This window comes from Aotus nancymaae, unplaced genomic scaffold, assembly GCF_030222135.1.
Source record: "Aotus nancymaae isolate 86718 unplaced genomic scaffold, 86718_ANA_hifiasm-v0.15.2.pri h1tg000003l, whole genome shotgun sequence".
NCBI classification, from domain to species: Eukaryota; Metazoa; Chordata; class Mammalia; order Primates; family Aotidae; genus Aotus; species Aotus nancymaae.
In genome coordinates this window covers 34,779,193-34,794,736 of record NW_026988414.1, presented here as the reverse complement: position 1 = coordinate 34,794,736, position 15,544 = coordinate 34,779,193, and the positions used below count along the sequence as shown (strand labels likewise).

At 49.8% G+C, this 15,544-nt stretch overlaps 1 protein-coding gene across 1 annotated transcript in view; it reads right to left on the bottom strand.

Moving 5' to 3' along the window:
* The window catches only part of SHB (SH2 domain containing adaptor protein B), a 139,340-nt gene that overhangs the window by 62,798 nt on the left and 60,998 nt on the right, over positions 1-15,544 (bottom strand). The gene's annotated exons all lie outside the window — the stretch shown is intronic.

Below are 15,544 nucleotides of genomic sequence, written 5' to 3'. Positions count from 1 at the left end.
AGGCTTCTTAATAGGAACAGACTTGATACCACAATTTGATAACTAAGAGACAGGTTTCTATTAGGGGAATCTGAGAGGGCCGTAAAGAATTTAAACAGGAGATCATAGCACAGTGATGTGGCAGAGAAAATGGTTACCAGACAGAGGAATAACCGAGGCAGAGGCCCAGGAGAATCAGAAGCTTAAGGTGTACATGAGGTTGCTCGGGAGGGCTGGGGACTTACAGGTGCCCAGTGGGAGATGATGCTGGAGGCAGATGGAAGTGGATTTCTGGATGGCCTTAAGTACTGCAGGGCAGCACCCCCAGGAATGTTTAAGGACCTATGCCCAGGAACCTCTGGGCAGGGAGGAGCTGGGCAGGACATAGGCTGGCACAGACGTGCAGGAGCCTCGCTGGAAATGACAGACGCTGACCTGTAGGCTCTTCACTTCTAATTTTCCCAGCTAGGTTTGTCTGGGAATTCATACCACTCCCTAATCATAGGGTGACAGAGCTAGGTAGAATTGTATGGCTCTCCATTCCCAAGCCCTGCCACTACCTCTCGGCCCAAGAAACTTCTATTCTGCCAGTGGTGGGCATGCCAGCTGTGCCATCTGATCTCTTTAACATGGCTTTGCAGCCACCAGGGATCTGTGCCTGAGATACCAGGGTTGCAGGTAGATTAGGCTCAGGGCCCCAGTGGTGTCAGGAAGGGTTGTATTACTGGAATGATGCACTTGCCACTGACTGGGGCTGCCCCATGCCAACTACCTGGATGGAGGCAAATTCCTCAGTCCAGGTAAACCAACAGGCACAGCAGCACTGTGTGCTGGGTGAAAACGCCGATCCCACCAGACAGCTTGGCCCAAATCCTGGCTCCAACAGGTGACCTGCGGCAAGTTACCTGAGTTTCCTCATCTCTAAAGGGGAGACAACAGCACCCACTGGAGAAAGATGTACAAGGATTAAATGAATCCACATACATCAAATGTTTAGAACAGTGCCTGGTGCAGAAGGCGTTTAGTGAATATTATCATTTCAATGACCACTTCTGGAGGCTTCTTTGGAGCCCCATCTCGAAGACTCTTCCTCCTCCGAGGCTGTCTTTGCCTGCAGAGCCACAGAAGGCCTGCTGACTAAAGCCCCAGAGGCCAACACTGCACTGGGAATGGGAGGGTCCCAACACCAACTTTGGAGCCTGTTCCCATTTCTGGGTCCACAGTTCCCGAGATCAGTGGCGCTTTAACAATCTGACACCCCCATGTGGGAGCCATCCAGGTCAGTTCTTGTACATAACATAAAACACACAGGGCAGATCTCATGTCTGTCTAGTCACCCAACTTTACAGAAGGGAAACTGAGGCCTGGGGAAGGGAAGAAAGTCACAAGGACTAGGTCCCAGGCTCCTTAACTCCTGGACCAGGGCTCTCTGGCCTTTCCCAGATGCTTTCTGGCATCTTTTTTTAAAAATCAGTCTGTCTTGTTTCTGGTCTTCTGGGGGCCAGGGAATCTACTGCAGTCAGGTCCCTGAGGTGTTAAAAGCACACCGGGCACCAGGGAGTGAGTGATAAACTCCGCGGGAGTGGCAGGCGGCTCTTCCTAATTAGACATGCGACAAAAACAGCCAAGTTCCAGGTGCCACATCGAAAGGGAGATGACTTTCTCCCCATCTAAACCATTCAAACATCTGCTGGAGAAGAATACTCCCCCTAACCAGGGTGCTTCAACATCTGAATTCAGGGGTCCCTCGGAGGCTGAGGGTGAGTGGCACAGGGCAGCAAGGGGCCTCTGGGGTGTGCTGCAGGCCAGCAAGGGCAGAGCAGAGCAGGGCAGGGCAGCTCAGAGATGGAGCTGGAGCCACCCCAACCGTCACACAGCAGGAGGCCCCACCTCCTCCTCCTCTATCTAGTCTAGTTTCCGGAGCTGTCTACGAGCCAGGAGACTGACTAATTGGAGTTCTTCTGCCATCTCTTTTCCAGGCAAGCACAGAAACACCCATGCAACAGAGGGCGGGCACCGAGGAAGCATGGCTGTGGGACAAGAACAATGGTCACCTCGGAAGCAGAGCAGGGCCTGTGGCTGCCCAGCAGAAATTGTATTGCTGGATCTTTTATGCTCAGCCCTAGGGCGAGAGAAAGGCCCAAGTCTGGAGTCAGGGTGCCTGGGTTTGCTCCCTTCCATTGGTCATCAGTATAGGACAGGCTCTTCTCGTGATCCCCTCTGGCCTGAACTACTAGAGGGGAGACAAAGTCTGCAAACTTGACGGCAACTAATTGCCTTCACTGTGGGTAAAAAGGCCATGCAGACCTCGCCGTGGAGCGCTGTCTGCAATGATATGCTGTGTCCTTCAGCCCTGCCGTCACTCTTCATCTTCCAGTGACTGCCTTTGCGTGCAGGAGACCTCGGAGCTGCTGCAGGCCCGCATTCTGGCGCCATCCCCCGTGGAGACTCACTGAGGCGCGCTTGCTGCTCTGAGGGCCAAAGGCAGGGGGCAAACGGGTCTCCTTTTAAAAGAACCACTTCTACTTAGGAGACTGCTTTCTAAATCCTTGTTCACTCCAAGATCCAACTACACAGGCAAGTGGGGTGCCTACTCTTCTTCCTCGAAGACCCACTGAGCCCCTACTATGTGCCACGTTGGACCTGAGGCCAGATGCTGAGCACTCCTGTGACGTTAGATGAGGCTTCTGCCTCCTGGGGAACTTGTGGCTTAGCAGGAGAATTGGGATACCGCTGTCTGTAAGCACTCAGTTGGACAGAGTGAGCACCTGCCTGTGCCGGGCACTGTCCTATGTCCTAGGCATTGGAAGTAAACTACTCCTCATCCTCAAGACAGAGAGGCAAGAGTTATACTGCATTTTATAATTCAGAAACCGAGGTTCAGACAGAAGCAGAGGCTAAGCCAGGAACAGCCTAGCTCTGCCTGGCTCCCAGGGCCCTAGAATGCTGCATGTACTAGCAGCTCGCAGGAGGCAAAAAGGAAATCCAGCCCTAGGATTCAGTAAAACTTCAGGGAGGAGGTGGCATTTCACAGACTCTCAAGTCCTTATGCAAGGAGACACCTTGAGGGCCAGGGATGCCAACAAACCTGCCTGGTGTCACCAACAGCAAGGGGTAGGCCCAGGTGTAGAAGGCTCTCAAGGAGAGGAGGAAGATGAAGCTATCTGAGAAAGGGTAACTGGGGCAGGACAAGCATAAATCAAGTCTGGGAGAGAGAAAAGCTGGGGGATGTGGAGGTGAAAATCACGGTTCTTGTTGCCTTAAGCCTAATGCTCATGAGGTAGAAGGAAATGGGGAGTGGCCCCCAATGAAGGCGGGGCCAGGCTATGGTGGGTCTGGGATGCCAGGACTAGGGGTGCAGCCTCTAAAGGCAGGCAACTGGGAAAGGTGGGCCAGGAGCCCTCATTGGGTTTGTGCTTCACATACACAAAATCCTTTAAGAAGCTGGCAGGAAACATGGGGGTGTGGTAACAGATGTCGATAATCTGAAGGGTAGGTCCTCCAAACAATTAGGGCTCCACCCTTTCAAGAAGTGGACAGAGAATACCCACAGCTCCAGAAAGCAAAACACGCTCCTGTGAACAGTCCCCAGACGTGGAAATGCTGGCATGTCCACTGGGATGAGGAGTAGGAGTCAGGTAAGCACGGGTGGCACCAGTAACCTCAGGCCAATCATGAGAGGGCAGGCATCCCCGGACCCCTGTGCTGCAGACAGAGCCAGGGCCCAGCAGGGACTTCGCAGGGCTGCGGATGGAGGCAGATGTGCATCTGGGCTTGTGCCTTCTGAGTCTCAACAGACCACATTTGCACAAAGGGCCAGTGTCCCACGCACGCAATCTTCCAGCCTGCTGGACGTGGTGAGGTCTGCCTCCAGAGAGGCCTGGGGCCACACGCTAATGAGGTAAAGCCATGGGGGACAGGCTTTCATGCCAGACCAGTCACAGCTACACCCCTTACACTGCGGGGGCTTCCCTGCTCACCAAGCGGCTTCACCTGCAGTTCTCACAAAACTGCCAGAGTGAGTATCAGAGGGGCTATAGTGCATCCAGGCCCCTCCTCACCTGACTCCTACAAGTCCATAGCTCAGAGCTCAGTGGTTGGGCCAAGGTCTCAAAGAGTCAACTGTCAATAGTGCAGTAATCACCATTCTAGAAGCAGTGCGTGCTGGAGTCTGTGCTAAGTGCATGCCATCTAGCTTCTCGTTTAACTCTCAAGACAACCCCATGAGGTGGTACCCCACAGACACTGCCATTTTATGGAAAGCCACGGGGCAAGCGAGGAAGGGACAGAGGCATCCTGGTTCCAAAACCCATGTCCTTAACCATGCAGCCATCTATACTGTCTTTCCAGCCCAAGTCAGTGCTCCCTCCACTCCACCAGGGACAGCAGAATACAGACACACTCAGGTCAGCAAAGGAGGCAGGCGCTGGAAGAGCATAGTCCCAGCTCCAGCTCCGTCCTGGTCATAACGGGTTGAGTGACACCAGGTAAGTCACTTCCTCCCTCTGGCTGTCAGTTGGTCATTAGTCAGGGTCACTGAGGTCATCTCAGGCTCCCTGCCCTCTAACCCTGAGGTTTATCTGACCACATGCAGGTCTCTACAGGATTCATCATGGTCAGGCGGCCTGGGAGGAAAGTACAGGGTGGTATCATGAAGAAGAGAGTGGCCCACCAAAGAGGTATCCAGCATGTTCTAGATGCATCAGAGGGTCGGCCAACACAGGCTGCTGGTGCCGGTCTGGCTGGTGCTTAGTAATTACAAACTGGCAGTGGGGGCAGGGTGCCAGCTGCCCAGAGTAGAGCCAGGGCCCTCTGCTGAAGAGGACCCTCCCCTCTACCTATATACCCTGGGGTCCCTGGTCACCTGGGCTGATGTACCCCCTCACCACACGCCAGGCTTCCCAACCAAAGTGTCAAACCCCACCTGTATACCTGGGGCTAGTCACAGGGTCACTTCTCAAGCTGAGGGGTGCTGTTGACAATGTGCCCAGTACCCAGCACAGCTGCCCCGGCGGAAGTGACTTGCTGAGATCTTGGCACGGGCTCTGCCTAGCCTTCCTCACTTTGGAACTGCTTCAAGAGAGGCACTAATCCCCCCAGGGACTGAGGGACAACCTTTGCCTTCTGGATAATGATGACGAAGCTGCCAGCCCAGGACCAGCCTGGCTCCCCGCTCACCGGCTGTGTGACCTTGGCAGGCTGCCCAATCCATCAGGGCTAATATTCCTTGCAGGTGAGATGAGAAGGGTTGAACCAGATGATCTCAGAGGCCTTTCTGACTCCAGGGTTCCTCAGTCTGCTTCTATAACGAGTGGATATTCACACCGGCTTCTTCTTGTTCTTACAACTTGCTAATGCTGTGGCTCCAGGAAGTTAAGGAGGAAGGGGACCTGTTTAGAGCACCCATCCTACCAGCATGCTGGATGCTGACCTCGGTATCCTGACTACCTTCCAGCAAACCCCTCCAAAATCCAAGCACCATGTGCAACAAGAACCCTGCCCACTGAGAAGCTTCTCTCCTATCCAAAGCTGGGCTTCCCTGCCTGGGATAGTTCCTTTTATATGTCAACTTGATTGGTCTATGGGGTGCCCAGATATATGGTCAAATATTATTCTGAGTGTTTCTGGATCACATCAACATTTACATTGGTACACTGAACACAGCAGATTGCACACCCGTCGTTGTGGATGGGCCTCACCTAATCAGTTGAAGGTCAGCACACAACAAAAAGGCTGACCTTCCCGAGTCAGAGAGACCTCTCCTGCCCGACTGCCTTTGACATGGGGCACTGGCCCTTTTCCTGCCTTCAGATTTGGACTATGCTATTGACTCCCCTGGTTCCCAGGCCTTTAGTCTTAGACCGGTAGGAAACTACTGGCTCTCCTGAGTCTCCAGCTTACTAACTTACCAAGAAATCTTGGGCCTTGCCAGGTTCCATAATCACACGATCCATTTTTTAATAATAAATTTCTTTGTACACGCACACACATACACCCTCTCACACACACATTCTATTGGCTCTGTTTCTCTAGAGAACCCTAATACATGCCTCTATGGAGAGCCCTTTCCCTACACAGCCAGAACATGGTCCTTAGACAGGCTGCTTGTCTGTTTCTCTTCTTAGAAAACAAAGTTCCTGCAAACACTGGATCAACTCAGAGTCAAGTCTATGAGGAATTACCTTTGTCACAATACAGAGGAATCTGCCTGCCACTTCTCCTGACCCCAAAGAACGAGTCATGCAGCTGAACCGCAGTTCCCTAAGAGGACCTGCAATTCTACCTTCAGGAGACTGAACAGTAGCAAAGCCGCCATGAAACCAAGGATCTCAGTGGGGCTCCCTACCTGGCCCAGGAGAGATCGATAGCATGCCAGGGGCCAACCAAAATTTAACAAAAGCGACTAACAGCAAGACTCCCTCCTTTCACATAGCACTTCACGGTCCACAAAACCCTTTGCATTATTTGGTTCTTGTAACCACCTGATTGCAGACAGAGCTGGCAACTCCATTTAAGTGGGGAAACGAGAAACTCAAAATTGAAGGGCCTTGCCAAAGTCACAGAGTGAGGAGTGAGCAGTCGGCACAGTTCCTGTGACTTCCACTTTCTACCCTAATGGCCTTTCCAACTCGAACAGCACATCTTGTATGTCTTGGTGTTACAGCACATGAAACCCTATTAAAGTGATTTAATTCTTGCTGTTTTTGCTTTCATTTTAAAGAGGAGTGGGGAAGGAAAAGGTGTTTGTGGGATGCCATGCAGAAGAGCCAGGAACCTGAAAGCTGCCACTGTTCAAAACTACTCATAGGTGACGTCTTTCCTGTCAATAGCTGTTATAGATGCCATCCACACAACCATCCCAAGAATTATGTGGAAGGAAACATCTGGATAACGAACATTTTTGTGCTGGAAGAAACAAGAAAAGCCCCTCCCTCAGGGCCCTGAAAAGGTTCCATACTGTGTGAAAGATGTCATCAACTTCCAAAACACGAGAGCAGAGGCACCCTGAGTAGAGACGGCCTCATCTCCTCTGGTGTCTGTTCCAATGGGCTACCTTCCAGGTGCCCTGACATGCTGACATGTCTTACCTGACATGTTGCTGCCCCCAGCTTCAAGTCTCAGCCTCTGTTCAGTTTAGAGCACCAGGTACTCTAAACTGTCAAGAGTGCGAGGGGTGGTACAGGGGCCCAGAGAGGAATCCGACACCCTCACTGTCATGTCTTCCCCACTCTGAAAGCCTTGAGGCTTCTTCCATTTTCTAGCCCTTTGTGTGCTCAACTCCCCCCCCCACTCCACCTCTGGGGTTCAAGTGCCAGTTGAATTCATCTTAACACATCCCCTGTGATTCCCAGAGCAGAATCCAGCTCCACAGATGCTCAGTAAATACTGGTGAAGGAATAACATAAACAGCCTTTTGTAAATTCAGAATTTAGCACAGAAAACAAATGTTTTAAAAAACATTGGTCTATTCTAAGACGGGAACTGTACTCATAGACTGCTGAAGGAGTATAAACTGGAAATGCCCTTTTCAGAGGTAACATTGGTAGAGCTAACAAAAATTAAATATTCTGTGGCCTAAATTCCCACTTTTAGAAACCTACTCTACAGAACTATCATCCAGACCAACAGGCAGAAATAAATGCTCACAAATGTTTGCTACAGAATGAAGGGAGCCCAGAATGAAGGGACCAGAGACTAGGAATAAGCTACAAGTCTATCAAGAGGAAAACAACTGAATACACTGTGCTATAGTCACACAGAATCATTCAATACAACGAATGACCTCAGACAACATCTGTGACGAAGAACAATGTTTGGTAGGATAGCATTTATGTTGAAAACTGTGTTTGTAGATATGCACAGATGTGTATTTTTGTAAGCGAATGGGAAAAGGGCTATAAGAATACATAACAAATAATTAACAATCCTGGTCTCTGGAGGGAGATTTCACTTTTTACCTGCTATATACCTGTATGCTGAATCTTCTTACTCAGAGCACGTATTACTTAATGTGATAATTAAAATTTTAAAAGGAAGTTGCAAATGTGGCACATGAAGACTTTCCTGTTTGGTATTATCAGTATCTGTGACAGCACTTGTTGAGGGCGTATGTGGAACCAGGCATAGTGCCAGCACTTCTACATCACCCCTAGGACAGATGGGGAAACTGAGGCTGAGACTGAGAGGGCAGATACCTGAGCTGGAATGGCAGAGCTAGGATTTCCCACCTCTGCTTTCCTGATCAGAGTCTGTCATGCCCTCCTCATGGCTCCATGCTTTCGGGGAGCACTGTGTCATGGAATTCCATCAACTTCTACTAAACATTCCGGTCAAACAGGTTTCTGCTTTCATGAGTATTTCTAAACAGTTTTCACTTCATGTAATGTTCATACATTTTGAAGTTTAGGAAATTAAATTTGGAACAAATTATGTTTTGGTTTTTAACTCCAAGCTGTACATTTTAATTATAACATGCCCTCAAACATGACCCTGGTCATCCACAGAGGTACTCGATATTTAAAGACACATTAAAGAACCATGGTTATGGTCTCAGCATGGAAATGATGAAAGCTTTCCCTAAAAACGCAGCTACAAGGACAGGCCTAACAATCTTTTGGGACCCATGGTTTCACTGCAGAGGGCCCCACTCTCCTGGAAGCTTGATGCCCTCTCTTCTAAGTCACAAGGCAAAGTGATGCCCATCACCTAATTTTGATCAGCAAAGCTCTGAGCCAAAAACCAAACTGAAATGGATGATAACCCGCAGGCCATGCTCTGTGGAGGGAGGTGTGCCTGGGGGTAAAAGAGATCCGAGGCCTGCTCAGAAGAGGCAACGCCTCACTGAGGGATCTGAAGGGGTTACAGGCAGCACCACGACAGGTTCTTTTCCGCAGATTAACAGGGGGTTCCAGGCTCCCACACCAGAAACGTGCTTCTGGAAGAGTCCCAACTCTGGAAACCCATGTGGCTAGAGGAGGTGAAAAAGGAGGTTAACAACAAATCACTTTACTAGTTCACTCCTCCCCTTCCGAGTCCCGGTGTTGCAGGTTTATGGGAAAACACTGAACAATAAAAACCTGGTCCAGCAGGGCAGGGTGGCTCATGCCTGTAATCCCAGCACTTTGGAAGGCAGAGGAAGGAGTTCGAGACCACCTGGCCAAAATGGTGAAACCTAGTCGCTACTAAAAATACAAAATTTAACCGGGCATGGTAGTGCATGCCTGTAGTCCCACCTACTCGGGAGGCTGAGGCAGGAGAATTGCTTGAACCCGGGAGGCAAAGGTTGCAGTAAACTGAGATCATGCCATTGCACTCCAGCTTGGGCAACAAAAGCAAAACACCGTCTCAAAACAAACAAACAAACAAATAAATAAATAAAAGATAAAAACCTGGTCCAGCTTCAGAGAGGCTCACAGCCTAAAAATGTGCTCTTCTTTGTGGCTATTTAGTTAAGTGTGTCACCTACTCAAGCACCACCAGGCTAAAGAGGCTCACACTTCAATGGAGGGGCAGCAGGGAGCCACTGAAGGCTTCTGAGGACTCAGGATGAGCAAAAGCCTGGGGTCTGCCCCGTACTTTATCCCATGCAAGGGACTGGGTAAGTCATGTTCCCTGGCTGTGTCCTAACATTTTAGACTGGATTCTCACTACTGGTCTGCCACCATATAGCATGGTGTAAATGAACTAAACAGCACCAACAAGGGTCATCAACCATGGGACCACAGGCAAGTACCCTCCGTGGGAGTGCCTACAGCTAGAATCAAATGCTACAGGTATCAGGGATGGAAACAGGGTCTGATGAGCACCATATACATACATATATGCGTGTGTGCGCACGCACACACACACACACAGACATGCACTCTTACACTCTAGGCCTTCTAGAAACCTAATACCCAAGCCTCTGAACATCCCCCCAACCCTAGTCAATAGGTTTTTTTTGCAAGGGGGCTCAAAAGCATTTCTTATCAGGTGTGCACAAGAGAGTGTCTCAACCAGGAGTCAGCAGTAGACGAGGTGAGTGACAGGTGAAGAGATTTTAATAAAATGACAAGCAGCAGCCCATGTTACAAGTAGATTCTTGAGATTTGCTGAAGGCTCTTCCTCTTCCTTTCTTCCTGGAATGAGATGAGGCTTAACACTTGCCTTTTGGATGAAGTCTTGTGACCAAGTGAATGAGAACTGGCAGGGAAAGTGCGATGGGAACGGATGCCTGCGTGAATGTGTGTGCGCGTGTGTGTTAAACAAGAAAACGGAAGTCACAGGAAGAAAAATGAACTGAGCTAAAAATAAGGCCACTCCAACACTACTGCGAGACAGAAAATATAACCTGTTAGGCAGGGAAGCCAATGTGGTATGAAACAGAAAATATGAAGTTCCCACCTAAAAATAACTGGGAGTGCGAATGTGGACTTCACTGCTGAGAAATATAGAATTTCTGTATAAGCCTGAGATTACAGCCTCACTTGGTAGAGAAGAGTTGCCTGAACTTTGGAATTTTAAGGTTCTCTTCTAACTAGGAAGATTGCAATACAGAACTGAGATCAACTCCAAGAGTATTCCTGTATATTGGCTCAAAGACCTACAAAAAACTTAAGACTGTGAAGAAATGCCTGAAGCTGAGACCCAGGAGGGGAATGGGAGAACATGGCTGGGGTCAGGAGCCTGGCCCTGGCTGCTGCTGGGAGACCCCAGACAGCTGTCCCTCTCCTTTGCAGCTTGTCTACAAAATGATCGAACCATAGGCGGCTGATTAACCTCAGTGGTTTCACTTATTTACAGAATCACCCTTTTTCATATTATCCCTTTGTTACTTTATATTTATATATGGTTATAGCAACACTGCAGTGTGAGAGAGTAGAAAGTGACCATGAAATCTGGATTGGATCCTCAGCTGGCCACTCCAAGCTGCATGACCCCAGCAAATCCTCCAACTTCTCTGTGCTTCCAGCTCCTCAAAAGACAAATGACATCAGCAGATCTCAAAGAGTAACCAATGAAGAGCACTGTGCATATAAATATTATTCTCTTCTGTCCTACTCCTCATTCAAACTTGATCAGGTTAGAATAAATACAAATATAACTCAACTGACTGATTATTTCCCCTTCAATTCCACACATGAAATACATTGGCAATTCCAAATACCAGTAAGTACGTTTTGGAACTGGACTCAGGAGACTTAGGTTCAAACCTTGGCTGTGCCGCCTCTCAGCCTATGCCCTCTGGGGAGTGATTTGCCCCAGCAGAGCCTTGGCAACCTCTGTTGTGGAGTGGGGAGGATATTAATATCGACTTCATGGGGCTGTTTAAAATAAAACCAAACGAAGGGTATATAAAAGATCCCTGTAAACCATAAACTCCATGCAGATATTACGTATGAGGAATATACACAGAGTGCACACACACACACAACCTTCCTTCTAGTTGACATCTGGTATAAATGACTCCTAGTCAATCGGTTTATGATGTCCACATGGAGAACATATCTCATTTCATTTTTCTTTCATTATATCAGTCATGTATGCTGCCCTTTGACAGCATAAACTTCTACCTCATCATGCAATCTTTTTTATATTCACCCTAAAAGGTGAAGAACCCTGCACACTGTGACAAGGCTGAGAAGGCAAGATCTGATTCCAGGGCCCAGAAACATGACATACAAATCCCTAATATCTGGAACTGAAGCGTTCTTCCTGAGTGTTTCATTAAGTATATCATCTGCTTGTGTTTGGCACTTTTCCACTAGCTGGGAACCTACAAAAACTGATGTGGGATGACAGCTGAGTTGGCGCTGCCAGACAAGCTTCCTCACTCGAGAACAGGCTGGGGGAAGGGCGGGCGGGCAGCAGCTGTCACGTTACAGCTGCCACCACACAGCATGCACTTCAGATTTCACTCACGTCCCCTGACGGAGGGAGGCACCAGCCACAGGCCACATGACCACCGAGGCTCCAGCTCATCTGACTCATCCTTGTCCTGGTGAGACAAAGAGGTGGACGCTTCCCTGGGGAAGTCCCACCCCAACCTCCCAAGGAATCTTTAAACTCCTCTTAGCATGAGCCCTCCTCTGCTGTGTACACCTGCTGGCCTCTGGGCCTGATATTCCAGCCACATGCCCACGGCTGATGGGAAGAAGGCCCTGCTTTTTCCAACTCTGGCAGAGGGGCTGGCCACTGGCTGTCAGTCTGGAAAAAGCCTCCTCCACAGGCCAGCCTGGGTCACAGCATGCTCCAAGCCTGGGGAGCAGAGGACCTCAGAGGCCCTGCTGAGTCTCGCATTACCCCAAAGGCCATTACACTCTCATTCTTCCTCTGCTGGCCGGGAGCCTCCTTCCTAGCTTGCTTTCCTCACTGTCAATGCCATGTATATTAATAGCAGAAGAAATATTAGGGGGCAGAGGGAGCAATGAGACAAAGGGTGCTCAAAATGAGGAAGAAGACAAACTTATCCAGAAAGCCACCAGCACCTGCAGGGGCCTCGTTCCATGCTGGCTGATTCCCGTCATTCTCATCTATTCATCTATTCTGCAGAGAAAGTCACCATTCTGAGGACCCTTGATGGCACTCCCTTACATCTGCCAGAGGGGTTTAAGATCAATTGCTCTGAGACCCAAATCACCATCTTAGGCAGGTGTCTTTCAACATCCAGTTGGCTTTCACCCAACAATGCCATATAATAGGTCAAATCATTCTGTTTTCTGGGGGTTTAATTTGCAACTAATTCCTCTTACAGGGTTCACCAGGAAGCTCCCGCCGTTTAAAATGAAATGTACCAGGGTGCTTTGTGGAGACTTTTTTATGTGGTGGACAACCTGAAATGGTGGTTTTGAATAATATCCAAGCCGAAATGACTGCAGCCATTCTGTGTGCCCACAGTCAGCCAGGGTCTGCAGGTGGAGTGGACACAGTGCAGCCTCCCGAGGAAGCTGCCAGGCCATCTGTCCACAAGTTGGATGAAGCAACTCCATTTCTAGGAGCATCTGGACCTCTCCTCTTCCCTCACACCCAGGATGAACTTTCCTGTTTCTCACCTGGATCATAAAGTCTGAGCTTAGCTGATTCTCATGGTTGAAGCCTGCTCAACAGGGAGAAATAGCACATAGGGAGAACAGCCTTGCAGCCTGTCCAGCCCTCAGGTGGAGGGTCCTTCACTCACGCCTCAGGCCTGTATGTGTGCAGAATTCTGTGATCATGTACATAGGAGCCCAGAGCCTAAATAAAGCAGCAGTTTTTAAAAAATATTTGGTGAGTCAATGAACACTTAGGTGAGAGTCTAGAGCCCTTATCTCTATAGGACTGGCTGGCTCCCCATCTCCTAATGCTGGACAGGCACAGAGTGTCCACTGATGTGTCGGCTCTGGGCCAAGGTTGGAGCCTGCTTGTCCCCACCTCCCCAGCAATGGCCTTCCTTTCAGTTCCTCATTCAACACCCAAAGGCATTCAAGGTTGGACCTAGATCTCACCTCCTTCTAGTGTAGTCCCTAACCATCCTGGAGAAGAATTCTGTCCCTTTGGTGCCCCAAAGTAGCTCTGATTATCTGTCCGATTCATACGTCAATTAATCACCCAAGGCCTTAAGACATTTCCAGTGCTGGCTCTAACTGCCCTGAGACTCTCCATATCTACCTTCTTATCCTGGACTAATTTTCCAACTTGACCCAGGTTTGAAAGCAGAGGCTCTACGTGGTAAATCTGTATGCCTGCCTGGTGTCAGTGGGATTTCAATGAGCTCAATAGTTTGAGTCAGGGAAATAGTAATCTGACAGGCGGGAGGTAGGTAGGAGCAGGTGAAGGTTCAGTAACTCCAGATAGTCCTGAGGATACAGTCCAAGCCCCCATGGGGGCTCGGAGAGCCCTGTATGAACTGGGCATCGAGCATCTTGGCAGTCACATATCTCCACTCTGCAAGTTCCTGAAGCTGCAGCCATGCCAGCCACAGGCGTCTCTCCATTTGCAAAGCCATCCCTTCCCTCTTTCCTACATGGCACCACCTCTGAGTTAACTTCAGGACCCAACTCAGGTGTCATCTCAGCACCTACGAAACCACCAGTGGGTCCCCAGAGCCGCTAGCTAGTCCTCTCCTCCAGGTCTGAGCTCGGACTGCTGCCTAGAGAGCCCCTTCTCTCCTGGGCTGCTCATCTTTCAAGACTTAGGCCAAGCTCCAACTCCTTGGAAGACTTTCCTGCCTCCTTTTCCCCTGGAACCCCAGTGATCAAAATATCTCTGCAGGGGTGTCCACAGCACAAAGTAAAGCTCAAGATATGTCAGACCTGAGTCCACATTCACTGGGACCTGGGTATCGTTTATGTCAATCTCTGGATGCCTAGCTTAGGAGCTGGCACAGGAGGATGCAAAATGAATGCAGAGTGAGCAAACCCCTAAAGGACTGCTACCCAAGTTATCTTATCTTTGTGGTTGGCCTTCTGGACTGTCCAGCTCCATCCTCCTCAGGCCTGGAGCCCTGTACCTCTCACATTACAGACATGTAGGCAGAGGCACCCTGCTCCGTCACCTTGGGGCAGATGGCCCAGGAGGAGACCCTGCTAAGGGGCAGAGGGCCCTGGAATGGGATGGGGATGAACAAGAGCAATGCTTCTTCCCGGCTAGTGGTACCTGCTGTGTCCAATCGTGCAAGCAGAGGCAGAGGCAGGACAGCTCTCGTGTGACAGGCACTTGCTGCATTCTGCTGTGGTAGAGCTGCTTTCCCTTGTAAAGTGCCACCGCGCCCAACTGTCTTCTTGTAAAGAGGAGCGCGATGGGGATTTATAGCATTCCTGTTTCTCTGAGCTCTGAGTTACAGTGGCCGGCAGCAGGCAGCTTGGAGGGAGGAGGGAAGGAAACACTAGGGCCAGGGCCCCATCAAAGTACTGAGCCGGACCGCTATCCTGCTGGCCTGGGCTTCCTGACCACCAAGGCTCCATAAACGGTAAACTTCCCAGAACCGCAGGAGCCCCAGAGACTCACAACCTCCCCCACCACCCCCAGACACATGGTCTTTGCATTGCCTGTTTTCAAATCCAAAAAGCACATGCTCTGATGGTCTCAAAATCCTATTTTGTTTACTTATTTAAAGACAGGGTCTGGCTCTGTTGCCCAGGCTGGAGTGCCATGGCATGGTCTCAGCTCATTGCAACCTCCACCTCCTGGGCTCAAGCAATCCTCCTGCCTCAGCCTCCTGAGTAGCTGAGACTACAGGCACATGCCACCATGCCCAGCTAATTTTTGTATTTTTAGTAGAGATGGGGTTTCACCATGTTGTCTAGGCTGGTCTCAAGCAATCCACCTTCCTCAGCCTCCCAAAGTGCTAGGATTACAGGTGTGAGCCACCGTGCCTGTCCTCAAAATCCTATTTTGACACTTATTTTTTAGGGACAAACAGGAAATCCAACAGTACAATGATTAATAGGTTTGCAGCCATTAAACTGACTTCAAAGGCAAGGCTGAGATGGGAGCAGAGGAAAGGCTTGTTTTTCATCCAGTTTCAACCAGCTCTTCCCAAGAGCCAGGCTCTGTGTTGGGCTCTGGGGGACCCACTGTGAGTCACTCAGGCCCTGCCCAGGCTGCT